Source organism: Melanerpes formicivorus, unplaced genomic scaffold (assembly GCF_026170545.1).
Source record: "Melanerpes formicivorus ecotype bairdi unplaced genomic scaffold, bMelFor1.0.p_v2 SCAF_65, whole genome shotgun sequence".
In the NCBI taxonomy this organism is placed as follows: domain Eukaryota; kingdom Metazoa; phylum Chordata; class Aves; order Piciformes; family Picidae; genus Melanerpes; species Melanerpes formicivorus.
The window spans coordinates 1,814,449-1,840,683 of NW_027142417.1; the positions used below are offsets into that span (position 1 = coordinate 1,814,449).

General features: G+C 50.5%; 1 long non-coding RNA gene across 1 annotated transcript; it reads right to left on the bottom strand.

Moving 5' to 3' along the window:
- Positions 1-2,449: 2,449 nt before the first annotated feature.
- LOC137453323 (uncharacterized) lies at positions 2,450-24,243 on the bottom strand. Its single transcript, XR_010990324.1, has 3 exons — positions 24,195-24,243; positions 4,021-4,111; positions 2,450-2,645 (listed from the first exon to the last, which is right to left on the bottom strand). It is a non-coding gene; the product is annotated as an uncharacterized lncRNA (long non-coding RNA).
- Between the last annotated feature and the right edge of the window lie 1,992 nt (positions 24,244-26,235).

A 26,235-nucleotide genomic window follows, 5' to 3' on the forward strand; every position in this document is an offset into this window, starting at 1 on the left:
TCAGTTCCACTAAATCCAGAAGAAGCTTTGCTGCTAAACCAGAGGTGGCTGCTGCTATGCATGGCTGTGGCTGTTTGCCTTTTTCTCCCTGTGTCTGCAGCCATTAGCAGCTTGGTCTCCACGAAGCAGTAGCACAGGGGAGTGTGTCAGAGCAGCAGGCCACAATTCAACTGCAGCAGCCTCCTCCCCCTTTGCATGACAATCCGTGCTAAGCAGGGAGGGCTTGCAACCATCCAGCCTCTCCTGAGAGGCAACTGACCTCCATGCAAGGGGCTGCACCTGGGCAATGCCTGCTGCCAGCCTGCCTTTGCTGGAGGTGGGGCATGCAGTATTGATTCCTGGGCTCAACAGCAGCACAGAGAGCCACTAGTGCATGGTCAGAAATGCAGCAATCAAGGGCTGGCAGCTGGAGGGAAGCAGCCATGCCATTGTACTAACAAGGTCAATTAGAGGACAGTGCAGCAGAATATAAATAGCTTCAGCAGCCCTCTTCAGCCATGAGGAGACCACACTGGGAGGATGGCACTACATAAAATAGGGTTTAATGCAAAACACATGCAAAAACAAGAAGAGCAGTCAGTGTAATTCAATTCAAAGCCTCGAGGCCCTTTACAAGCAGCATCAGTTAGAAAAGATTTCTATTTTTATTTGGGTTGGAAGGGACCTTAGAGATCATCCAGCTCAGCCCCCCTGCCATGGGCAGGGACACCTCCCCAGCCCACCTTGCTCAAGGCCTCACCCAGCCTGGCCTTGAACACCTCCAGGCAGGAGGCAGCCACAGCCTCCCTGGGCAGCCTGTGCCAGGCTCTCCCCACCCTCACTGTCAAGAATTTGTTCCTAACCTCCAGTCTCAATCTCTCCTTGATCTTAAATCCATTGCATCTCATCCTGTGGCACCAAGGCCTTGTGAAAAGGGCTCCAGATGGCTGGAACTGAGAAGGTAACAAGCCCAGTCCCAAGCCTATGTGTGTAGGAATGCAGAGGGTATCACAGCTCCAAAGAAAAACACCACCATGTGAAAATGCTTCTGAGCACACTTCATGTATTGCAGACTGCATTTTATCATGAGCCAGCAAGCTGTACAGGATGGAGGAATGGAAGAGCCTTAGCTGCTTGCCTCAAAGGTCTGGAGCCCAAAAATCTCCTCAGAGGAATAGTGAGAAATGTTGTGCCTATATCCCAGTATCTCTTAACATCAGTCCTCTGCTCCCTCTTCATTACATCATCCATCTTCCCAAGTGGTGCAAGCAGCAGCAACCAGTGGAGTCTCAGTTTATCTGCCTCTCTGAAGTGCCTCATCACAGAGGCACCAAAGATGTGCTCCACTGTCATGCATCTTTGTCATGCCTGCATTCATCAGGGGGAAGGAGGAAATGAATAAGATAGGGGCAACACTGGTAGATTAGTCAGCCCCATGCTGAGAGCAGATGGTGGCAACAGAGCTTCAGATGCTATCTTTGGAAGAACTGGCTTGGGATTCCCCTCAGAGGTGATTGTCATGCAGAAAAGTGCCCTGAGCTAAGGGCACTTCAGGAGGTGGCCACTGCTGGGTTTTTTCTCATCCTGGCTGTGGTGGCAAAGGTTGAGGAACAAGAGCCTGCTGTTTGAGTGGGGTGATCAGACAGTCCCAAGAGCTGAATTCATACATCTTAATGGGTAGTGACGCTTGCAGGACAGGGGTAGTGCTAGCCTCATGCCAGGGGCTGTTAGCCAGTGCAGAAGAGGACCCCAGAATCCACTTCCCACTGGAAAGGAACATGGGATTTCACTGATGGATTTTGTGCTTGCAAGGAGAGGGAAGAACCTGACACTTTACACACAAAGGTCCTCTCTGCTTTAGTAACCTCTTCACCCTCATGAGGCAGGAGAAGAGAGGCTTCCTGGATGATCCTTGTGGTCCCTTCCAACCCTGACTGATACTATGATACTATGATACTATGATACTATGATACTATGAAATGAGTTGTGCAGGATCCATTTGTTATGTGATGGGAAGCATGGGCACAGAACATTTAACTATCTCTTGCAAACAAGCCCACAGAGGCTGCTTTCTTCATTGCTTTGCATCTCCATTCTGCTCATGCATCCTGGTTAGGCTCCAATGGTACACTTGTAAGATCTCTCTTGATGACTTTCCTGCAGGCTCTTCCTAAAACCCCAAAAGCCTTCCCTTCCCTTCCCTTCCCTTCCCTTCCCTTCCCTTCCCTTCCCTTCCCTTCCCTTCCCTTCCCTTCCCTTCCCTTCCCTTCCCTTCCCTTCCCTTCCCTTCCCTTCCCTTCCCTTCCCTTCCCTTCCCTTCCCTTCCCTTCCCTTCCCTTCCCTTCCCTTCCCTTCCCTTCCCTTCCCTTCCCTTCCCTTCCCTCTCCCCTTCCCTCTCCCCTTCCCTCTCCCCTTCCCTCTCCCCTTCCCTCTCCCCATCCCTCTCCCCTTCCCTCTCCCCATCCCCTTCTCTCTGGTTAAAGAAGTCCTTGTTTCCTGGGGTGGTCCTGGAGACGTTGCCCATCCCTTGCCTCTTGCTTTGCCTGCATCCAGCTGGCTGCACTCTGCCGTTCATGCAGCCCGTCCGTGGCACGTGTGGGTGAGGAAGGGCACAGGAAAGGACTGAACATCCAATTACTGCCTCTGGCTGTTTATCACTGCTGAGCCTGAGCAGAGGATGGATGGGATTTAAAACAATATCAGAGAATCCAAGGCACCCCCGACCCCATTAGCAGAGATAATAAAGATGATTCACAAATGGAGCTGTGCACATCATCCTTCAGAGAGATGTTTAGGCAGCTGGCTTGGGGATATTCAGCCTCAGGACACAGGGGGGAAAAAGATTATTTCCCTGCACCTAAAGAGCCAGGGTTATAAACTGGGGCTGGATCTTAAGGTTCAGACTGAAATAATTCTATTTTTCCCTGGCATTCACAATCAAAAGTGATATTTTTATCAGGAACTCAAGGAGACAAGTGGAGCTACCAATGTCACCAAGAATCAAGAGCTGAAGATCTTCTCCAGTCAACAGAAACTGGCAAAATTCTCTATAGAAATGCTGTAAAGCAAACAGAGAGCCAGCAGGGCCCAGGGAGGATGTGGTAGGGAATGCAGGGTTGGGATAGAGAATGAGAACACAATAAGTGGAGGGGGAGGTAGCATTTTATCTCAAACCAGTCCTTCATCTAACATTCAGTGACTCAGTGCATGACTGACCACGAGCCAGCAGTCTGCTCAGGTGGCCAAGAAGGTCAATGGCATTCTGGCCTCTGCCAGTGCCCAGAAATGGACACAGTACTCCAGATGTGGCCTCACCAGGGCAGAGTAGAGGAGGAGGAGAACCATCCTCAACCTGCTGACCACACTTCATAATGCACCCTAGGATGCTGTTGGCCTTCTTGGCCACCTGAGCACATTGCTGGCTCATGGTGAACCTGTCCACCATGGTCCTTCTCCACAGAGCTGCTCCCCAGCAGGCCAGCCCTTCCCCTGTCCTGGTGCAGGGGGTTATTCCTCCCCAGGTTCAGGACTCCACACTTGCCAATGTAGAACTTCATCAGGCTCCTCTCTGCCCAGCTCTCCAGCCTGCCCAGGTTAAAAGCTTCCCACAGGTTCCTCTGTCAAATTCTTTCTAGCAGCCCTGCCCATGAGAAATGGAGGCTGGTAGCTGTGCTGTGGATTCAATACATTCCATTTCCATTTCCATTTTCAGATCATTATTGAAAAACAAATAAAAATCATTAACTATTGAGCTCCTGAAAGCCTGGGTGTGCTGTCCTGGAAACTGATGTCCACTAGCTCAAAACCAGCCTGGAGTCAGTAACGGTAGGCCAAGGCTTCATCACAGCTCTGAGCAGCCTCTGGTCACGTTGTGAGCTGCTGTGGTTTGTAGGCAGCCTAACCTGTCAGGTTGTGACCAGGGCAAAGGGCAGAATCACAGGATGGCTTCATTTGGAAAAGCCCTTTGAGATCATGGAGTCCAACCACCACCCCAGCACCACCGTGGCCATTAAACCGTGTCCCCAGGTGCCATATCCACACCTTCCTCGAGCACCTCCTCTGTTGCAGTTTCAGACCTGTGGTTTCCCAGAGCATCCATCACCCAGAGATGTTGACAGATGGATTTGTAAGGCTGCAAGAGATGAGAAAATTGAGTAAGACATCAAATGTTTAGAGGAGGTAGAACGTGAACCCTTTGCCTCTCTCCTGATCCACAAGAGAACACTCAGTGAGGTCAAATCAAAGACAATTAAAGCAGTGTCTGAAGCCATGAGTGATGCTGTGAAACCCTTTGTCACTACAAGGGACAGAGATCAAGAATTCAGCAACATTAAGAATGGAATCAAACTTTCTAACGGGAGCAGAGCAGTGTCAGCCTAATTAGCTACAAGCACGTGATGTAATGAGGGTTCAACTTTACACTTTGGGATAAAAGCCAGCTTGAGTCTCTGATTAATTAGGAACAGCCACAGGGTGTGAGGCAGATAGCTTCCATCAGCCTGCTGCAGGACTTTCAAGTCTGCCTCTGGAGAGCTAGGTGGTTCCAAAGAGTCTATGGTAGCAGGTGGACCTCATCCTGACCCAGGAGGTCCAGTCCCTTGTTTCTGTCTACCTGAATAAACTTCTGGGATTAAGAAACAAATGTTCATGAGAGGCCACATTTGGTCTCTAAGTGTGAAGGCAGTGAATGAATTCCTCTGAAGCTGCAGCAAAGGGAAGAATCTGGTTGTTATGAATCACAGAACCCCAGCATGGTGGGGTTGGAAGGGAGCTCTGGAGATCATCCAGCCCAGCCCTCTGGATAGAGCAGGGGAGCCACAGCAGCTTGCTGCTGCCTTGCTGCACAAGGCAGGGGTTGGAAGGGCAGAGAAGGAGACTCCACAACCTCTCTGGGCAGCCTGCTGCAGGGCTCCAGCACCCTCACAGGAAAGAAATTGTTTCTGTGCCCAAGCAGCAACCCCTTTCGTTCATTACATTCAAACAAGCCCCAAACATGCAATTGCCGACTTCTTACTCTTATTCTTTCTTATTCGTACTTAGTTTCATCGTTCTTGTTCTCCTTCTTCTATTTAGTATCATTTCTTCTTCTCTTCTTCTTTCTTCTTCTTTTCTTCTTTCTTCTTCTCTTCTTTTCTTCTCTTCTTTTCTTCTTCCCTTCTTTTCTTTCTGCTTCTCTTCTTCTTTCTTCTTCTTTTCTTCTTCTTTCTTCTCTTCTTTTCTTCTTCTTCTCCTCTTCTTTTCTTCCTTCTTCTTCTTCTTCTCCTCTTCTTTTCTTTCTTCTTCTTCTCTTCTTCTTTCTTCTTCTTTTCTTCTTCTTCTCCTCTTCTTTTCTTCCTTCTTCTTCTCCTTTCTTCTTCTTTTCTTCTTCTTCTTCTCTCTTCTTCATATTAGTATTAGTATTATTTTGACTCTGGGTCTTCTAAGAAGGTCATTGAGACAGTGGCACTTAGAGAAGTCATACAGTCATGGAATCACTGAATCATAGAATTGTAGAAGGATAGAATCATTGTATCACAGAATGGCAGAGGCTGGAAGGGACCGCTGGAGACCATCCAGTCCAACCCTGCCAGTCACCTGGCCATGGGTTGTCCTCTTTGATGTGCCCTAGCAAAGTGCTGCCCTGTGTGAGATGAAGTGGTAACCCCAGCACTCACAGTAAGAAGGAAAAAAAGTGAGAGCATGAGAAATCTTTCCTGACTAGCTGTGACTGTGCATGCTAAAATTACCCCAGGAGGCCACACAGAGGTCACAGAGCCCCTCATTTGTTTCAGCCCATGAAAGCAGCCCTTTATCCAGGGGTTTGCCTGCAGTCAAAGCTAATTATTGCCATCACATTACATAAGATTGGCTGTGTGCTGTGTGGATGAGCAGAAGTGTTGTAAACAACCACCGAGCTCCTGGATGGCCGTGGTGTGAGTGAGGAAATGAGCAGCTCCCTTTCAAATCTCATTTCCAGCAGCTGCTGTAAATCAAGATCAGGAGACATAAAGCTGCTGAATCTTTGAACTCAGCTATTAGATTTTTATTGTCTTTGCTAATTTCCAGAGTAAACCTGACTCACAGTTCTTATTACAGATGCATAATTACATGATGGAAGGTTAATGACTTCACAAGAGTATTTCAGGGACTCGGGACTCATCCAAGGTCTTGCCAGTGATAGGATTGAGATCCTCTCTCCATGGGCTCCCCAGGTATCGCTTCCAAGGGACACCACAACCCTCTGGTCACTGATTTCATAGACTCATAGAATGGTTTGGGTTGGAAAGGACCTTAAAATCATGGGCAGGGACACCTCCCACCAGCTGAGGTTGCTCAAAGCCTCATCCATTGTGGCCTTGAATACCTCCAGGGAGGAAGCAGCCACAACCTCCCTGAGCAACCTGTTCCAGTGTCTCATCACCCTCACTGTCAAGAATTTTATCCTCATCTCCAGTCTAAATCTGCCCTCCTCAACCTTCAATCCATTCCTTCTCATCCTATCACTCCAAGCCCTTATTAAAAGTCCCTCCCCAGTTCTCCTGCAGCCCCCTTCAGGTACTGCAGGTATCAAGCTGTGCCAGGGGAGGTTTAGGCTGGATGTTAGGAAGAAATTCTTCATAGAGAGAGTGATTGGCCATTGGGATGTGCTGCCCAGGGAGGTGGTGGAGTCACCATCACTGGAGGTGTTTAGGAGGAGACTTGATGGGGTGCTTGGTGCCATGGGTTAGTTGATTGGGTGGTGTTGGATGATGGGTTGGACTCGATGATCTCGGCATCACTTCCAACCTGGTCTATTCCATTCCATTCCATTCCATTCCATTCCACTGGAAGGCTGCTCTAAGGTCTGCCTGGAGCCTTCTCCAGGCTGAACAGCTCCAACCCTCCCAGCCTGTCCATGTAGAAGGGGTGCTCCAAGCCCTCTGATCATCTTTGTGAGCAGAGCCCTTTGTTTTCACCCTGGATGTTGTCATTGTGCTGACTGCAGGATGGTGCTTTAGAGAGGCTCTGCCAGTTCCCAGGTGAAAGCTTTCCTCAAGGACCTGAGCGCCTTGGCTCTACCCAGCAATCACCTTAATAGTTGCTTACCCTTAAGAGCTTAAACAGCAGTTTGTTATTGATTTCAGGAGTGTTCCTCACATGCTCCAGGTTAAGCTCCAGCTTAAGTGCTTTTACAGATAAGAAAAGAACATTTGCTCTGTCTTGCATGGCTGAGCAGCACATTTTAGGCCAGGCAAGTAGCAGCCAATCTTTTATTAGTTCTATTTTGGCTTCTCCCCAGGCTTGAACTGTGGCTTTTTAGGGAGTCACTGTGGTTTCTTGGACAGTTTCAAGGAATGCAGGTTTGGGGTTGGGTTTTTTTTGGGTGGAGATCATAGGGTGGCTTAGGTTGGAAGGGAACTCAGAGCTCATCTTCTCCAACTCCCCCTGGGCAAGGCTGGCTCTCAGCTAAACTTGGTTGCCCAAGGCCTCACCCAGCCTGGCCTTAAACACCTCCAGGGAGGCTTCCTGCACAATCTGGCCCCTTTTCTTTTACCATATCCTTTCAGCAATGGCTTTATGTGGCTCTGAAACACTCTCCTTCCATGCCTCCAGCAGCTATTTGGGGGGTTTAAAATTCATTTCAGGCCAGCCAGTTTCACTGCCCGTCCCTCATCCTTGATAGATCATCTTCTGTGGCTTCCCAAGGAGGCCTGATCATTGTTTTGCAGGTTGAAATTAATATGCTGCCGAATGTGACACTGGTGTCAGCCTTTCACTGTTTGTTTCTGCCCCATGTGACAACAGAACAATGCAAACATCTTCAGAGTTTCCACATCAATCAAAATCACTTTTTTTTTGGGTCTTCCTTTCTTTTCCCAGGCTTGATTTAGGAGCAGAGGTTGCAATTAGGAGAATTAATGATTGTTCTATCAAGCTGTCAGGCTCATCCAGGCTACTGGCAGCCTTAGGTAACCTCTGAATGGGGAAGGGTAATTCAGGACAGCTCTTCCTCAGAGCTGCAGTACAGGGACTTTAGTAGTTGCCCTAACTTCTGCTTTCAAGGAGTCTGAAAGGAAACGTTAAGACCACGACAAAGGACAGTGGATGCAAACTGGAACTCAGGAGGTTCTACCTCAACATGAGGAAAAACTTCTGCTGTGAGGGTGCCAGAGCCCTGGAGCAGGCTGCCCAGAGGGGCTGTGGAGTTGTCTTCTCTGGAGACTTTCAGGACTTCCCTGTGTGACCTGCCCTAGGTGACCCTGCTTTGGCAGAGGGCTTGGACTGGATGATCTCCAGAGGTCCCTTCTAAATCTACTGTTCTCTGGGGGGCTCCAGCACCCTCACAGGGGAGAAGGTTTTCCTCACGTTGAGGTGGAACTTCCTGGGTTCCAGTTTGTATCCATTGCCCCTTACCCTATCCCAGGACACCACTTAAAAGAGCCTGGCCCCTGCTTCTTGACACCCACCCTTCAGATAGCTGCTGTGTCCAGGCATGTGATCCTAGTACCTTTACATCTGAAGGAGGAGTAGAGAAATCCCTGCAGGAGCATAAAATCCTTGCGTGAAGGAGTAGAGAAATCCCTGCAGGAGTATAAAATCCTTGCATGAAGGAGTAGAGAAATGCCTGCAGGAGCATAAAAGTGTTGCCCCCTGCCCACATCAAGGTGAGCTTGCCAGAGAGTGGCACACCTGTGCTAATGCCAGCTGGAAAAGCCTTCATGCATTTCAATGCACACCCTGGATTAAAACCAGGAATGTTTAGGATTTGAGCCTTCAAAACATTTTCCTTGTCTCCTGTAGGAGCAAAACCCAAACTCCACCAACGTCTACCACGCAGGTATGGAGGGGAAGAGAGCGGGGAAATAACAACTTCTTCACTGTTATTTGCCTGTGAGTGGCTTTGTGCATCACAGTGCCCGTGTAACTGGGGCTGTACTTGTGTTCTTCATGGGTTCTGTGCTGTTTGTGCTTGAACCCAGCTCTGCTGTGGCTCAGCTCAGCTCAGCAGTGCCGGCTGCCTCTTGCCATGCAGCTGGAAACCTGGGGGCCCTTCGGAAGAGGCTGGGGTGGGGTATGGTTTTTCCTGGTTTTCCAGCGCTGCCTGGCAAATCAGCTGCTGCTCAGAACAGCTCCCTGGTTGGTTGATTTCAAGCAGGAGGGCAACTTCGAATCGACGAGCAGGCAGCTGATGAGAAAAGGGCTGTTGTATCTTTAAGGCTTTCTGACTGCTTGTGTTTAACTGCGCTCCTCGGCAGGCAGCAATTAGGCAGGAGCTTTGCTGAGGAACTTAAAGCAGAGGCTGGGCTGCTCTTGAATTAAAGCAAAAATAACCAAGCCCCACCACAAAGCCCTCCAAAACAAAACAGATAAATAAATACATCTTGATTTGGCCCAGGGAGATTTCTCCTCTTGGCTTTGTTGTCGGGCTTGGGGCTTTTTTGTCCCTTTTAGCCAGGATGGGAGCAAACAGAACACAGAGCCCCAGAGGCTCCTAAAGTTATCTTCCCATGCAGATAGTGCCTAGGGAGCTGTGGTGCTCACAGAAGGAGGCAATGAGAGCCATTAGAGGAGCACATGACACCATTGCTGAAGGTCAGAGTGGTGCTGGAATGGAAGAGAAGCTGCTGATAGAAAATGCTGTGTGGCTGCTGCATCTTCTGGGCCAGCTCACAGCTGCGGTGGGGATGAGGCTCAAATGCATCCTGGATGTGATTAATAAAGCAAAGTAAGTACAGAATAATGAGAGTGGCTGGACTGGGGCTCTCTGGACTGGGGAAGGAAAGGCAGCAAAGAAAATCTGCAGTTAGTGCTGCTGCCTGAGGAACAGCTTGGTTTGAAAAGCAGAGAAGCCTCAAAGGGGTTGGGCTGGAAGGGAGCTTAAAGCTCACCCAGTTCCAAACCCCCTGCCACGGGCAGGGACACCTCCCACCAGCCCAGGCTGCTCAAGGCCTCATCCAGCCTGGCCTTGAACACCTCCAGGGAGGAGGCAGCCACAATGTCCCTAGGCAACTGCTTCCAATGTCTCACCACCCTCACTGGAAAGAATTTCTTCCTCATCTCCAGTCTCAATCTGCCCTCCTCAAGCTTCAATCCATTCCCTCTGGTGCTATCACTACAAGCTCACTCCCCAGCTCTCCTGCAGCCCCCTTCAGGTTCTGGAAGGTTGCTCTAAGGTCTGCCTGGAGCCTTCTCTTCTCCAGGCTGAACAGCCCCAGCTCTCCCAGCCTGTCCCCAGAGGGGAGGTCCTGCAGCCCTCTGATTGTGTTCATGGCCTCCTCTGGACCTGCCCCAGCAGCTGCACATCCTTGTGCTGGGGGCACCAGAACTGGAGGCAGTGCTGCAGGCAGCAGAGTAGAGAGGGAGAATCACTGCTGGTTGCAGTGCTGTTGATGGAATACTCCTGGAGTTTGGTGAGGTGGACACTGCAGAGCCTGGCTGCAGGAGTGTGTGGCTATGACTGATGCTGGCAGTTCCTATCAAATGCCTGGTAACATCCCATGGTTGTACAGCAGCCAGGGGGTGCAGGTCTCTGGGCATGGTGCAGTTGGGTTGATGGTTGGGCTTGATGATCTTAGAGGTCTTTTCCAACCTTTATAGTTCTAGGATTCATTTAAGCCTCTTTGTGAGGTCCAGCAGCACTCCTTTGATGTCTGTGGCTCTGATTCTGGAAAGAACTTCTCTTCTAAAGTTCTGACCCCAGCTCTGATAACTTTGAGGTGGAGGCATTGAAGTCAGCCTCCTTCAGCACACTCTGTGGCTGGAGAAATCTGTGTTATTTTTATCTCCCTCACTCACATGTTAACAAGGAAGTGAATTAGTGTGAGAGCTGGCAAGCAGAGTGTGCCCAGCAGCATGCCTCGCACGGGGCCATTGTCCTGAGCTCTGGAGCCTTTAAAGAGGTTTGATCTGGGTAAATTATGAAAGCTTATCTGTGTTCTCTGCCTGAATGTTTGTTAGAGCCAGGACTGCTTTCCAATTAACAGCAGCAGCAAGATGGATGCAGTGCCACTGCCTAAAACTCGCCCATCTCCATTTCCTCCTCTCAAGGCTGATCTCCTTCTCCTGTCTGCTTCGTAGATGCTCTTTGGAGCAAGGAGATACAGAGCATCAGGGATTAAATTGGCACAAGGATGTGTTGGTTTGTTGGGTTGGGTTTTTTCCTTCCCTAAGTGACAATGAGCCTAATTCACTCTCAGTAAATGCCAGGTGGTTTTTTTTCCCCTAGTATTAAGTTCTTGAGAAGTGTAGCTGTACAGGACAGGGGCTTAACACAGGGAGAGAAATGATTGCATTAAGTCAAATCTGATGAATAATTCATCACCTCACCTTTTGTAATCCTGGAGCTAAGCAGAAAAGCAGGGGTTTATTTTTCAGCACAAGGGGGTGGGCTGGTTGGAGGCTTGGGGGCATCATTTCAGGTAGCACAGAGCACAAAGCAATGACTGCACAGGGAGTGTGCAGCAGAGGGGCCTGCGGGGTGCTTCTGCCCTGGTCTGGGGTGTCCCCCCAGCCATGCCTGGAGGCAAGGAGTGCCCATCTTCCCTGGGCAGCCCCTGGGGCCGGTGGGATGTCTCTTTTCAATGGGATTGTGAAATATTGCCTCAGCTCTTCACCACAGAGTTGAAAAAATCAATGTTTATGTCGTGCTAAAGCCTCCAGAGCTCTCCTTCCCTGCCAGGGCTGCTCTGGGGAGCGGTAACAACCCAGAGGGGGAAGGCTCTCTTCCCTCTCTCCTCCTCCTCTCTCTTCTGCACATGTCTGGACACAGATAGCTGCTCTGCACATAGGTGCATGTTCCTGTGAGCCTCTCTGACATTCAGCTGGGTCAGGGTCCAGCAGCTGTCAGTTGTAGGGAAAAGATCACATTCCATTCCCAAAGCCAATGCAATCCCTTCTGATATTCACCCACCCCCTGCTGACCTGGAATCCTTGGAGTCTTGGGGGTTGTTTTGGTGCCTGAGAGTGTTCAGCCCAGTGGTGCTGTTTGCAGCTGAATGCTGTCAGCTGGCAGAGCTGCTCTCCTTTGCTCTGTGAACCCTCACTGGAGGAAGGTTGTTTTGTGTCCTCAGTGCCACATGTTTCCAAACCAGATCTACTTGGATGACATCTTCACATGGGCTGATTATTCTGCTCCACTCCAGGCTGAAATAATTTCCTGGACCATCTGCTTCTGCCTTTCCCAGCACCTTCCCCTGGACAGCCTGGGGGCATTTGATCACCACCAGGGTAGAATCCCACAGAGGTGGCCCCCAGTTTGTCCTCTGGGAAAGGACTTCTGCCAGTGGGTTGGAAAGCTGTTTGACAAAGCATTTCCCCTCTCTGACAACAGTTTGGAACAGCCAACATTTGCACACAACCTCTGCTATCAGGACAGGCTGAGGGAGCTGGAGCTGTTCAGCCTGCAGAAGGGAAGGCTCCAGGGAGACCTTAGAGCTGACTTCCAGTACCTGAAGGGGGCTGCAAGAGGGCTGCAGAGGGACTGTGTGCAAAGGCCTGCAGGGATAGAATGAGGGACGCTGGTTTGAAATGAGAGCAGAGCAGATTTAGATTGCATGTGAGGAATAAGTTCTGCACCATGAGGGTGCTGGAACAGGCTGCTCAGGGAGGTGGCTGAGGCCCCATCCCTGGAGATAGAGTCATGGAATTGTCAGGGTTGGAAGGGACCTCAAGGCTCAGCCAGTTCCAACCCCCTGCCATGGGCAGGGACACCTCACACCACAGCAGGTTGCTCACAGCCACATCCAGCCTGGCTGCAAACACCTCCAGGCATGAGGCTTCCACCACCTCCCTGGACAAGCAACCTGCCCAAGTGGAGGATGTCCCTGCTGACTGCAGGGGGGTTGGACTGGATGCCCTTGGGAGGTCTCTTCCAACCCAAACCACTCCCTGCAATACACCCAAAGTGCCTGCTAGCCACAACCCAAACCCACCAAGGGCCTTGCAAAGCCTTTCTGTTCAAAAGCACCAACTGCTGATGGATTGTGGTGGTCAGTCACCTCCCAGCTAGATGATGAAACCTGCATACTCTGAGAATACCAAATGGCTGCTAATTTGGGGTACAAATATAGCCAGCTGGGATGAATGTGCAGCCCCCCAGATATAGCAGGGTGAGGTTAATTAATGGGCTTTTTTTTCCTCTGGTGGTATTCATGGCATTCAAAAATGATTTGAATCAGTGAGTGAGGGGAGCAGATCCCATCCTTTGCATGAATCTTTCATTTGAAGCAATGTTTTCACCCAAGACAGCAGGGAAGGGCATTGCAAACATGCTCAGGCAAAAAGGTAATAGATTTCCAGTTTAATTGTAATATTCTGTTCAGCATTTTTAATGGAAAACCTGATGACCCAATTACAGAGGGAAAGTGGAAAATCAGAGCCTGGGATCAGGATTTGAATGTAAAACTGCTGAGATGCATAATACATAGGAGTTTGAGATCCATTCTGCTTCTTGTCAAAGGAGGGATAAAATTATCAAGAATTAACAGAGAGCAGAAACCAGGCCCTGGAAAAGAGCTGAGCATTCTGGAGAGGAATATAAATGATGTTTTAACTGAGAATAGTAGCTGGCCTCACATGGCAGTGCAGAATCAGAATGTGCTCTCATTTGCCTGCACTGACATCCCATTCTTTCTGTGCTGTCACTATTCAGAGTGGCATCAGCAAAACCTTCTCCCCAGGCTAAAGCCTCCCCACCACAGACAGTCAGCCACAGTATTGTCTGGTTGGGGAAGAGAGGGTTTTTTCCCATCACTGAACTCAGTCAGGAGATGTTCCAAGGGTTTCTATTTGTTACCTTGAAAGGTAAAAAGGTCAAGAGGCAGGTTGGGTTGAGCCTGCTGGGGGGGAAGAGTGGCCTTGCAGTGCCTGAAGGGGCTTGGACCAGGTGATCTTTTGAGGCCCCTTCCAGCCCCTGGAGTTCTGTGATTCTGTGAGGGGGCTACAAGCAGGCTGCAGAGGGACTGCTCTCAAAGGCCTGCAGGGACAGGATGAGAGGCAGTGGCTTGAAAGGAGAGCAGGGCAGGTTGAGATTGGATGTGAGGAACAAGGTCTGCACCAGGGGGCTGCTGTTGCCTGGGATGGTTCTGGCCCCATCCCTGGAGGTACTGCAGGTCAGGGTGGACAAGGCTCTGAGCAAGCTGCTCTAGTGAAGGATGTCCCTGCTGATTTCTTGACCACCTCCAGGGATGGGGACTCCACCACCTCCCTGGGCAGCCTGTGCCAATGCCACTCTAGCAGGAAAGAAATTCTTCCTCATCTCTAACCTAAGCCTCCCCTGGCACAGTTTCAGGCCATTTCCTCTTGTCCTATCACCTGATACTAGGTAGAAGAGATCAACCCCCACCTCTCAACAACCCCCTTACATCCCATGTGCAGCCAGGAATTCACTACTACTGAGAGCAAGCAAAGCTGTGAGACCTTGAGTTAAGAAGGTCTTAACTGAGAATGGTTTAGGGAAGTACTTAGACAACACAGACACTTCCAAATTGTCTGGGCCTGATGAAATTCCTTCTGCCCTGAGTGTTTACCAGTTTGGGACCACTCCACATTTTAATTATGAATCTGGAAGATGAATCAGACAGCATTTTGCTTATTAAATTTACAGGAAACCCTGGGGTGGGAGGGAGGGACTGCAAGGATGCCAGAGGATGGGATTAAGCCTTAGAATGAGCTGGAGAAATCATCTGGAAAAAAAAACAACAAACCAACAAAAACACAAAAGGGAAGGCAATTCAATAAGCAGAAATCCATCAGTCTGCTCCTAGACGTGAGGAACACCAAGAATATGAGCTAGGGAACAAGGGGTTAGGGCTTGGGTGCGGAGGAAACTGCTGGGAGATGCAATGGGACACAAAGGATGAGTCACCAGGGGCAGGGTACAGTGAGCAAAGTAAAGCTGGCACCGTCTGGCATGCTTCAGACCAAGGTTGTCCTTTGGGCCATGGAGAAAATCAAGTTTTGAGGTTCCTCTGAAGGAAAGAAAAGATCATTGGTTGCTTCCAGATCCTTTCAGAGAATGGCTTGGGTTGGAAGGGACTTTGAATATCCAACCCCCTGCCATGGGCAGGGACACCTCCCACCAGCCCAGCTTGCTCAAGGTCTCTTCCAACCTGGCCTTGAACACCTCCAGGGAGGAGGCAGCCACAGCCTCCCTGGGCAACCTGTGCCAGTGTCTCATCACCCTCACTGGAAAGAATTTCTTCCTCTTCTCCAGTCTAAATCTGCCCTCCTCAAGCTTCAATCCATTCCTTCTGGTGCTATCACTACAAGCTCACTCCCCAGCTCTCCTGCAGCCCTCTTCGGGTACTGGAAGGCTGCTCCAAGGTCTGCCTGGAGCCTTCTCCAGGCTGAACAGCCCCAACTCTCCCAGCCTGTCCCCATAGGGGAGGTTCTGCAGCCCTCTGATCATCACTGGAGGTGTTCAGGAGGAGGCTTGACAGGGTGCTTGGTTGCATGGTTTAGTTGATTAGGTGGTGTTGGGTGATAGGTTGGACACCATGATCTTGAAGGTCTCTTCCAGCCTGGTCTGGTCTATTCTGTCCTATTCTATTCTGTCCTGTTCTGTTCTATCCTATCCTATCCTATCCTATCCTATCCTATCCTATCCTATCCTATCCTATCCTATCCTATCCTATCCTATCCTATCCTATCCTATCCTATCCTATCCTATCCCATCCTATCTTGATGGCCTTCTCTGGACTTGCTCCATCAGCTCCATGGCCCTCTTCTGCAGATGAGAACCAGGGACTTTCAGCACAAGAGTTTCTGTTCATCTATCTGCAGAAGCCTTTCATGAGTTTTAGAAAGAAGCAAACAAACAAAACCCAAAAGAAGAAAAAGGAGAAAAAAGTCAAAGTAAGTTCCAGATCAACTCCTCCAATTGAAAAGGTTCAGTTGGATTTTAAGAGTCATTTGAATCTATTTGTGTATAAAATACTTGCAGTAGAGTCTCCTCCTGGAAGCCCCAAGTTACAGCCCCCCTCACCCCCCAAACCCACCTCTCTTAATCATCACAGGTTGGTGATTCAGCCCTGCATTGACCTTTCTCTCTTTATTCCTCCCACAGATGACTTTTGTGATTCAGCAAAGGGGGGGAGGGGGGGAAATGAAAATATTTGTTGTTTTATTTTTGCCTTTTATTGCTATCTTCATCCACATGCAGATGGAGATGTATATGCATGCATAGAGAGAGATTTAAATATGCATAACCCTCCTCAGAAACTTGCTGCACTGCTTGGAATTGCCTCAATTCTTCCTTCTTCTCCCCAACTTCCTTCAGTCAGCTGAACAATGTAGGAGTATCAGTGGCAAAATAAAGATAGTTAAGTGGAAAACATAGTCAATAATTAATCAGCTGAATAACAGCCCTGCTTTGTGATAAATATTTAGGAGGATGTATAGGAGCAGCCTGCTGCAGCACTGCACAGCCAAGGATTTGCTCAATATGAAATTCAAAGCACCTTAGGTGATAACTTCAAACAGCACAATGTGTCAGAGCAGCACAGCATCATCTGCTGCTGGGTTTGTGATGCTGCTTGGTGCTGAGCACTCCTCCTGACAAAGGTTCAGTGCCCTCACTTCTTGCTGACTTTGCATTTGGCATGTTGGAAATGGTTGGGGTTTACCTCAGAAGGAGGAGGGGTGCACAGAATCCCTGCACAGCTGGGGTGGGAAGGGACCTCTGGAGATCACCCAGTCCAACCACTGCCAAGGCAGGGCACCCACAGCAGCTTGCCTGCCCAGGAGCACCATGGCCAGGGCGGTTTGGAAGGTCTCCAGAGAAGGAGGCTCCACAACCTCTCTGGGCAGCCTGCTCCAGGGCTCCAGCAGCCTCACACCAAAGAAGTTTCTCCTCCTGTTCAGATGGAACCTGCTGGGTTCCAGTTTGTGCTCATTGCCCCTTGCTCCTGTCCCACTGACAAGAGTCTGGCCCCAGCCTCTTGCCCCTCAGCCTTTATCTCCTGCTGGGCGTTGCTCAGATCCTCTCTGGGGCTGCTCTTCTCCAGGCTCAGCAGACCCAGGGCTGTCCTCCTTACAGAGAGGCTCCAAGCCCTCAGCATCTCTGTAGCCCTTGCTGGAGCACAGAGTCCTTGCTTGTGTGCTCTGCAAGAGTTGTTTGCTTTCTACTTGGAGAATGTGAACCTATTAGACATTTTAGATATGAAAGTTTCACCAGACCATTATTATTGTTGTTGTCATTATTATTAATCAGTTTTATTTCCCTGAGAGGCAGAGAGTTTTGTTTAACCCAGGTGTTTCAGTGGGATAACCCTGGGCAATCACCTCTGAAGCAGGCCAGCTCCCATGCTTGAGGACAAGTAGGAGCTGAAGTGCCACCTTGAACAGGAAGCCAATCACTGCAAGAGGAGCAGCACAGCCTGAATCTGAACTTCCTGAATGGGAGTCCTGCAGGAAAACGCTGACTTTCCCACCGCAAATACAACCTCACATGGCTGGGAAGAAAATCGTGGGGTCGTGTGCCTGGCTCTGGCACAGATTTCCATGACAATGTAGGAGTCACTTAAGCTCCTTTCGGTTTCTCCCTCTGCAGGAGGACCCCAGCTCCGGGGCAGTGTTGTGAGACTTAGTTAATTGCATAGAAAGTGTTTAAAGATCCCTTCAGTGAACAGCGGTGGTGATGCTGTCAGAAACACAGCCCGGTTTTCCCGGCTAACCAGGGGCTTTTGTCTTCCCTTGGAAAGGACAGGAGCCAGAGGAGAAATTCTCTTTGGCTGGCTGGCAAAGTGAGGTTTGAAGCAGCCTGAAGAATTTTCCACCAGCCAAACACTCTTGATCCTGGGGAGGGAAGGGGAGAAGGAGACCTAGGGAGAGATGCTTTCATTCTCCCTGGGCCAGCAGAATTGGGTGCACAGGTAGAAGGGAAGGATGTAGCTAGAGTGCTGACTGTCCAGGTCTGGAAGAATCTGGAGGTGCTGGAAGATGTCCAGGGAAGGGCCACGAGGATGAGCAGAGGGCTGGAGCTGCTCTGCTGTGAGGACAGACTGAGGGAGTTGGGGTTAAACAGGCTGAAGAAGAGAAGGCTCCAAGGAGACCTAATTGTGGCCTTCCAGTATCTGAAAGGGGCTCCAAGAAAGCTGGGGAGGGACTTTTGAGGGTGTCAGGGAGGGATAGGACTGGGGGGGATGGAGCACAACTAGAAATGGGGAGATTCAGATCGGATGTTAGGAAGAAGTTGTTTCCCCAGGAGGGTGGTGAGAGCCTGGCACAGGTTGCCCAGGGAGGTGGTGGAAGCCTCATCCCTGGAGGTGTTTGCAGCCAGGCTGGATGTGGCTGTGAGCAACCTGCTGTGGTGTGAGGTGTCCCTGCCCATGGCAGGGGGGTTGGAACTGGCTGAGCCTTGAGGTCCTGACAATTCTATGGTTCTATGATCCTATGTGCAGATGTGAGCTCCCCTCTCCCCCTGACTTCAGCTGCTGATTCAATGGAGCAGCCCTAATGATATCTCCGAGAGTGGTCGAATGTCCAACCTTCAGCAGGGGCAAAGAGTTGCCATGGTTGCAGAGTGAGGAGGAAGGACTCAAGAGGTGGGATGGGTAGAGAAGAAGTAAAACCACGTGAGGAGCAGTAATAATCATGTGAGGTAAAGTGGCACTCCTGTAGAGTGTTGTGTCAAAACAGCAAAGAGCAGATTTTGCAACAAAAAGTGGTTTAAAACCTGTTCCTGGAGCCCCTTTATTAATTATGCTGCCATCCTGCCTGCTGCTATAATTAATAGTTTTACCATTCCTTCCCTCTAAAACGCTCCCTCTCCTAACTCCTGGCTGAGGACAGATGAATGCTGATGACAAGAAGCAGGGAAATGAAGGAATGACTTTAATGAGGATGCAAAACCCCTGGCTGAGTGGTGGAGGTTTATCTCTACAGCCACCAAAAAACAAAGTGGGGAGGGTCCAGAAGAGTGAATAGTGCAAGCAAAACCACCCTGCTTCTTTGCTCCAACTGTTACAATCTTCATCTGTGTGTGAATACAGGGGGAAAAAAACCCAAGTGGACACAGTTGTGAGGACAAAATTACCAAGTGGACACAAAAAATGGCTCCAAGTGGACACAGCTGTGAGGACACCATGGGGACAGGAGACCTTGCAAACACCCAAACAGATAGCAAAAGGCTCCTGGATGCAGTGAGCAGCACAGCTGATTAGGCAGGGAGACCACACTGTGCAAGAATGGAGGCCTGAAGCAAAGAACAGCCTCAAAGCAAGCTGTGAGAGACAGGGGGGACTTGGAGGAATGAGATAAGTAGACTTGGAGCTAGAAAGAAAGGCAGAAAGAGATCTGTAGAGCTTGCAGGAGAAGGAGGTTGGTATGTGGCAGACAATGGAGGGCTTAGAAAGGAACAGCTAGGCTTGGGCCCTCCAAGAGAGGCAAGAGCTCAGGGCAAAGGAGATTTAAACAGGAAATGTGCAGGTGGTAAAGATGTGGGGGGGAGAGGTGAGGAGCAGTGGGGCAGCTGCAGGTGGATCCTGCAGAAGTTGAGAAGGCATCCTGCAAAGGCAGCATCCCAGCAGCCAAGGCTCCTGCCCTGGGGAGTTTGCAGGGCAGAAGCAGTTCAGCCAGCTACAAAATGCAAGGACTTGAACTGGGGGGTGTGGGGGTGTGCTCCTGGTGATGTTCCTGCAGCTGGTGCAAACAACTTGCATGTTCAGAGGGGAAGAAACCTTTGCTAGAGCAATTTCAGATGAGGAGAGCTGCCAGCCAGTGACAGGACAAGGGGAAACGGGCACAAACTTGAACGTGAGGAGGCACTACTGCAATTTAAGGTGACAGAGCCCTGGAGCAGGCTGCCCAGAGAGGTGGGGGAGTCTCCATCTCTGGAGACATTCCAGACCCACCTGGATGTGTGTTCCTGTATGACCTGCCCTAGCTGAACCTGCCTTGGCAGGTGGGTTGGATTCCATGACCTCCAGAGGTCTCTTTCCCCCCCTGCAATTCTCTGATCCTGTGAAGTGCAGATTTTTTCACCCACATGAAGTAAGATTTGGTGCCACGCTGAAAAACTACACCAGCTGCAAGATGCAATCCTCTAGCACTGGGCTCTGGGTGTGATAAATGCTGAAGGATGTTTTCCCCCCCAATAATGAATCACCCAATAGCTAATCATTAATTAGATCATTAATTGATTGATTAATTCAGTCATTTAAATTAATGTTACTGGCTCAGATTCCCACATGCCAAAGCTCTAAAGGCAGGAAGGAGATGATTGTGTGTCCAGAAAAATATAGTGCCCTGTTGATATGAAGGCAATGTCAGTGAGGACACCATGGGAGGCCCCGCTTCACCTGCAGGGTGGAACCTGATGCTCACAGCCTGCATTAAGGAGAGTGTAGCCAGCAGGGCAAGGAAGGTTCTTCTCCCCATCTACTCTGGTGAGGCCATATCTGGAGTATTGTGTGCCCCAGTTTAAGAGAGACAGGGAACTACTGGAAGGAGCCCAGCAAGAGCTACCAAGGTGCTGAGGGGTCTGGAGCATCTGTGAGGAGCAAAGGGTGAGAGCCCTGGGGCTGTCGAGCCCAGAGGGGACCTGAGCAATGCTCAGCAAGAGCTCAGGGGTGAGGGGCAAGAGGCTGGGGCCAGACTCATGTCAGTGGTGCCCAGGGACAGGACAGGACAAAGGGCACAGGGCACAAACTGGAACCCAGGAGGTTGCATCTGAACAGAAGGACAAATTGTGTTGTGAGGCTGCTGGAGCCCTGGAGCAGGCTGCCCAGAGAGGTTGTGGAGCCTCTTGCTCTAGAGAGCTTCCAACCCCCCCTGGCCATCGTGCTCCTGGGCAAGCTGCCGTGGGTGCTCTGCTTTAGCAGTGGGGCTGGATTGGATGATCTCCAGAGGTCCTTTCCAGCCCCTGCCGTGCTGGGATTCTGTGATCGTCCTGTGCAGGACCTAAAGCAAATGGGAGAGAAACGGTGTAGTGCATGGTGCTGGTGTCCAGGATTGTGCCCCAAACACTGCCAGAACATGGTTCTGTGTGTTCCACTCAGAGCCCCTTTTCCCCTTTCCCTTCTGGAGTCGGCGGGGGGACACACACACCCCCCCACCCCTTGGCGCCACTGAGTCCAGGTAAGCAATCACGCCTGGACGTGCTTCCACCTGTGCGGTAACCACGGGCCGGGCGACCTGCTGCTGCTTGTCCCGTTCGGCAAAGCATCCTTTCATTGGCTAATTACCGTGCTTACCGAGGGTGCTCATTGGGCCAGTGCGCCTCGGGGCAGCTGGGGCTCGTTGGGGAAACAGGTGCCCCCTGCCCGTGCCCCTGCACCTGTGTGTGCCGCCGCGGGGTCCGCCCTCACCGGGACGCCGACCGAACGCTCCAGAAGGCCTCGCTGCGCACTGCCGGCGTCGCCGCGCTGCGAGCCCACCCCGTGGACCGTGCCCCACGGACCGCTGCGTACCCCACCGCCGCCCGTGGGTGCCACCGCTCCTGAACCGCTGCGGCCCCCGGGCGAGGCGCTTCGCGGAGCCAGCTGCCAAAGCCTCTCAAGTTTGCCCCCGGGAGGCTCCTTGCGCTCGGGGAGAAGCAGCAACCCCGCGGCACAGCCACGCGGTGGGCGCCGCTCTCCGTCTCCGCATCAGGGCACATCCCTGCCGCATGCTCCGGGCTGCAAACGCGGGGTCGAGGGAAGATTTCCCAGCTGGTGAGTAAGCCAAGCCTGCGCTTTGTAGGGCTGCGCTTAAGGTAGTGCCGAAGCGCTCCGGGTTGCGGGTTTGCGGGTCACCGACAGACCCCTCCCCCCGCCGCTTTCGGATCAGTTTTGATTCTAAGTTCTATAAATATACATAAATATATAAATACATTTTAAATCAACATAAATAAATCATAGAATTGTGTGATTCTACGGAACCATTTGATTGCAAGTTCGAAGTGCCCACGCAGAGGCACCCTGCAGAGGTGGTTCCAGCGGCCGAATGCTGGCACCTGTGAATAGCCTCTGTGAATAACCTGTTGCATGGTTTGGACATAAATGAACTACTAATATATATATATTGGTTGATATCTTTGCCGCTGACTCCTGAGGGCACATTGCCAACAAATGGTGAAGTCAGCTAAGGAATATTGGATTGCTGGGGAGGTGCAAGTGCCCCAGGCTGAGCTGGGAAGGGACAGCAGTGAGCAGGACTAGGGCTGGGCTGGCTCACAGAGGATCTTACCACTCTCTACAACTACTCGAAATAAAGTTGTAAGTCAGGCTTTGCTCCCAGGCAGCTTGTGACAGGACAAGAGGGCATGGTATGGAGCTGGCCAGGGGAGGTTTAGGTTGGGTATTGGGAAGCATTTCCTCGCAGAAAGGCTGATCGGGTGCTGGAATTGACTGCCCGGGGAGGTGGTGCAGTCGCCACCACCGGAGGTCTTTAACAAAAGCTTGGAAGTGGCACTTGGTGGCATGGTTTAGCTGATGTGGTGGTGCTAGGTCATAGGCTGGACTTGATGATCTCAGAGGTCTTTTCCAACCTCAATAATTCTGTGATTCACAGCAGGACAGCCATGTCCAGCACCCTGTGACAAGCAGTTCTTTTTCTTGTCTGTTTTCCTAGTCAGATTTTCTTTCCTCAGACAAAAGAGGAGGCTCAGTGAGGCAATTCTGGAACTTTAAAAGCAGAGATTAAGGAGCTCTTCAGTACAAGAGTGGTGAGACTCTGAATTAGGCTGCCCAGGGAGGTTGTGGCTGCCTCCTCCCTGGGGGTGTTCAAGGCCAGGTGGGATGAGGCAGCTTGAGCAGCTGAGCCTGATTGAGAGGAGTCCCTGCCCATGCTGGGGAGGTTGGAGTGGATGAGCAATGAGGTCCCTTACAACCTGAGCCACCCTATGATGATGATTCTGTGATGATTCTATGATGATATGATGCTATGATTATAGTAGTCATGAGGTCTTGGGTGACAGGTTGGACTTGATGATCTTTGAGGTCTTTTCTAACCTCATTGATTCTGTGATTTCTGAGCACCTTCCCTCCTCCCAGGCCTCCTCTCCATCCTTTCCCTCACTCCTGTCCCGGAAGGGTTAACGATTGAGGCCTGTCTACAGCTCATTTCTATAGTAACAGCAAGACTGAGACTACTGGTGGGGTTTTTTTTTTTTATGGGCACCTAATAATTAGAAAGTGCTAGAAGGTATAACAATATAATGAATCAAAACTGATAGACTTGTGGGTTTCCATAGAAACCTCTATAATTATGATAATCGGTCCCTGGCGTACCCTCAGCATCGTATACATTCAGTTAAATGCAATAAACATTAGGCACTATTTAGTGAGCTGTGATGCAGATGAACAGTGTGAGATACAGGGAGGCTATGAAGGAAATTGCTGTACAGTTTAGCTCCCAACTAATTTCCCAGATTGCTCTAGCAGGACGTGGAGGTGAGGAGTGGCAAAGTGTATCTGTGGGTGGGTGGTGAAGCTGGCAGAGGGAATAGTGCATCAAGTGGCTACCTGCTAATCTTGAGGCAGGTTGGGGTCTGGCATGGCACCCTAGTGCACAGGAGATCAATAAGTGCATGGAGAGGGTGGCATGGTGGGGCCCTGCTGAATTGCTTGGGTTTGGAATGTGATATGGGGATATCATATGGGCTGGAGTCACCATCCCTGGAGGGCACAGCATCACAGAATGGCTCAGGTTGGAAGGGAACTCGGAGATCATCCAGCTCCAGCCTCCCCTGCCATGGGCAGGGACACCTCAACCAGACTCAGCTGCTCAAGACCTCATCCAGCCTGGCCTTGAACACACCCAGGGAGGAGGCAGCCACAGCCTCCTTGAGCAGCCCATTCCAGAGTCTCACCAGCCTCCTACTGCAGAACTTCTCCCTCAGCTCCAGTCTAACCCTGCTCTCCCTCAGCTCCAAACCATTCATTCCCCTTGTCCTGTCTCTAGACACCCTCATGAAAAATCCCTCTGCAGCCTTCCTTCAGCTATTGGCAGGCAGCTCTAAGGTCCCCCTGGAGCCTTCTCTTTTCCAGGCTGAACAACCCTCAGCCTCAGGTGTTCAAGGAGCATGTCCCCATGGCACTTGAGGTGCCAGGGTGGTGTTAGGTGGATGGTTGACCTTAGAAGGGCTTTTCCAACCAAAACTATTGTATGATTTTGGAGCTGAGATTGCTTTGGCAGCTGGAGTTGTGTGTGTTCAAATGCAGAAACAGATGTGGCTGTTAGTGATACTGCTAATAAAAACCTTGTTCTTGGGGGCCTTTTCCAATCCAAGCAGCTCTATGATCCCTGATTCTGTGACTCTATGATTCTGTACTCACCAATACTCCTGGTCCAATCCCCACTCCAGCTTTTCCCAAGGCAGAGCACATTGGTGGTGTCCTCAGATGCAGCTGCTCAGCATCAGCAGATTTGTATTCTTAGCATCCCCTGCAAGGCTGTTGGTTTTGGTGGCTCTGTGCTTTATGGGTGAAAAGGGAATTCTGGTTGTCATTTCAGGGGCATTTTGGACTGTGTGCAGCCCTGCATCAGTTAAAAAACCCAAGTCAGATGGCCAGCACTGCACTGAAAGAGAAGCAGATTATGTACAGGTGTGTTTGAGGCAGAGGGTGTTGGAACATGCACTGTGGATCAGGACACTCTGAGCATTCCTGTGCCTGCCAAAGAAGCTGTCCACAAGCCTTCAACTAGGTCTAAATGTTTTCTAATCCTCCTCTTTGAAGGCCCAGGTCTTTTTGGAAGGATGAATTTAGCTTGATGCAGTCCTTTATAGGAGGCAAGTTTTGCCCTAATGAGTGTTTTGTTTAAGCAAACCTTCATTTCAGAAGGGGAGAGAATGGGTTGTGAGACAGCTGATGAATATTAAGAGCCCAGACACAAGGCAGCCAGACATCAAACCCTCAGCATTCAGCTTGGTGCCCAGACAGAAACGTGTTTACCTCAGATGCTCCCTGCTCTGTGCCTTGGGTAAGCTCAGGGACAGCAGCTTTCCTGACAAACCCCTCTGCTGCCCCAGTGGCTCCCCTTGGCCCCATGTCTTCATGGGCTTTTTCTTCCCTGTGACTCAACTGCCTCTTTGTCATAGAGTCATAGAATTGTTTGGGCTGGAAAAAGCCTCTAAGATCACCCAGTCCAACCATCAACCCAAAACCACCGTGGCCACCAAACCATGGCCCCAAGTGCCATGGCCACAGGTTTCTTGATCACCTCCAGGGCTGGGGACTCCACCACCTCCCTGGGCAGCCTGTGCCAAGCCCTAACCACTCTTGGGGGAAAAAACTTTTTGTCCTAACCTCCAACCTGAACCTCCCTTGACACAATTTCAGGCCATTGCTTCTCATTCTATCACTTGATACTTGGAGGTAGAGACCAAGCCCCACCTCACTGCAGCCTCCTTTCAGGGAACCGTAGAGAGCAATGAGGTCTCCATTCAAGCCTCCTCTTCTCCAGACTAAACCATCCCAGTTTCCTCAGCCCCAAAGACTTGGCTTCTCAGGGACCCTGTGCTGTGTCCTGGGGTCCAGGGACAGCTCAGCAAGTGCTGAGTCCAGCCCCCTTGTTTTGCAGACGTGGCTGCCTGTCTTTGTTGCCTCAGCCTTCAGGTCCTTGTCTCTGCTGAAAAGAGTCTTTCATCAAAATGTGTTTCACATCTGGCTTCCCCTTCACTCACTGCTGTGCTGGTACTGAAATGCCAGCAGCTGATAGGGGTTCAGAAAGCTATTAGACAAATTCATGGAAGAAAAGTCTCTCAAAAGCTACTAAAGAGAGAGATAAGACCTCTGGGTCAGGATGTCCCTGAGCTGCGGCTTGCTGGTGGCTGAAAGCAGCTACCCAGGGAGCGTGGCTGCGTGCCTTGCTCTTCTGTTCCTCCCTAGGCATCGCTATTGGCCACTGTTAAAGACAAGATCCCAGAGAGAGATAAAGCCTTCATCTACCCCAGAGCAGCCCTTGCTACATTCTCATGTAAAAAGAGACTTGGCTGCTAACACTGATGAGATAAAACATGTTCAAAAGCTTGCTGCAAGAGATGATACCCAAGCTGCACTCTGGAAGCTTTTCTGATTCTTCCTCCTTTGCCTTTCAGTTTATTTTTTTCTTTCCTTAAGAAAGAGGAGAAAAAAAAAAAAACCAGGTGATTTTTATTGCTGATATTCTGAAGCTGGAAAGCTGCTTCCTTCCTCCTGCCTGCCTGTGCAGGGGGTCACTGATTCTCAGGTGTCTGGTGAGGCTTCCCAGGAAGGGCAACATGAGCCCAGGCTTGGGGAGCACTGACAGATGTGTTCAAGTGCCAGGGGAATTTCCAGCTAGCTCAGTCGTTGTCCCTGATGTTCTTCAGGCCATCTTGAGTGTTGTTCATTTTGT